Source organism: Dipodomys merriami, unplaced genomic scaffold, assembly GCF_024711535.1.
Source record: "Dipodomys merriami isolate MVZ:Mamm:240054 unplaced genomic scaffold, mDipMer1.0.p SCAF_179, whole genome shotgun sequence".
Lineage (NCBI taxonomy): Eukaryota > Metazoa > Chordata > Mammalia > Rodentia > Heteromyidae > Dipodomys > Dipodomys merriami.
In genome coordinates this window covers 577,216-578,205 of record NW_027203148.1, presented here as the reverse complement: position 1 = coordinate 578,205, position 990 = coordinate 577,216, and the positions used below count along the sequence as shown (strand labels likewise).

General features: G+C 30.7%; 1 pseudogene; it reads left to right on the top strand.

The window, feature by feature from the left end:
• Positions 1 to 489: 489 nt before the first annotated feature.
• On the top strand, positions 490 to 586 carry LOC138829919 (U6 spliceosomal RNA; annotated as a pseudogene).
• The last annotated feature ends 404 nt before the right edge of the window (positions 587 to 990 follow it).

The window sequence follows — 990 nt, the reverse complement described above, 5'->3', positions numbered from 1 at the left end:
TTTTGCTCCAGTAAGACAATCTATGCTGTCAGGGTAAGACATTCTGGTTGGGCTGTTCCTACATGAAGCAAGGGTAAAAGGTCAAGGAGACATTTGTGCCAGCAAGACCTCATTTGGGAAATTTTAAGCTGCAGAAATTTAGAAGTAGCTCTTGAGCAAGGCTTACTTTGAATCCATTAGCTCCACAAAGCTAAATCAGTTAATAAATAAGTACTTGAAAATCCATCACCTTTGCACCTATCTATAAAGGCCTCAAAGTATGATCAAATTTCAAATGAAAAAGACTTAAAATAGTCATTTACAAAAACTTGCAAATGTGAGCAATCGAACAAACAACGTTAAGTTTTTCCACCATACACAGAATTTTACAGAAATAAGATGAATAGTAATTTTGGGAACAATAAGGTTTCCTTGTTACAAATAGGCAACCAAGGATATATACCTGTCTTAAGATTGCATCATTGATTACTTAAGTTTATAGGATACTACATGCTTCAGCAGCAGGTCTACCCGAATTACAATACAGAGATTTACATGCCTCTTGCACAAGGATGATATGAAAATTTGTGAATTATTCCATATTTTTCATTCTTCAGATGCAAGAAATGAAAAACAGTTATTCAAAAGTTGATTACAAATATACAAGTGTAATAATATATGTAATTCATAGAAATAAAAGTTAGTTTGACATCAGTGTATTCAATCTTCAACGTTTTAGAAAGGCCTTTACATAGCATAACCTTTATAAAACTTTTGAAATAAATAACATTGTCATTTTATCCCAAAGAAATAAAATTCTATAAGGCCCTAAGAATTAAAAGAATCTTAAAATGTTTCTATATGGAATGCAATCTGAAAGGACACAGTTATTAATGAACGTATGTATTATAAAACAATGTCGAATTCAAAGTATTATATCTAGGAGCGAATGAAATAGATTACGGACATTATACAAACAGAATACTAAATATTTTAAAATATACTTTTTCA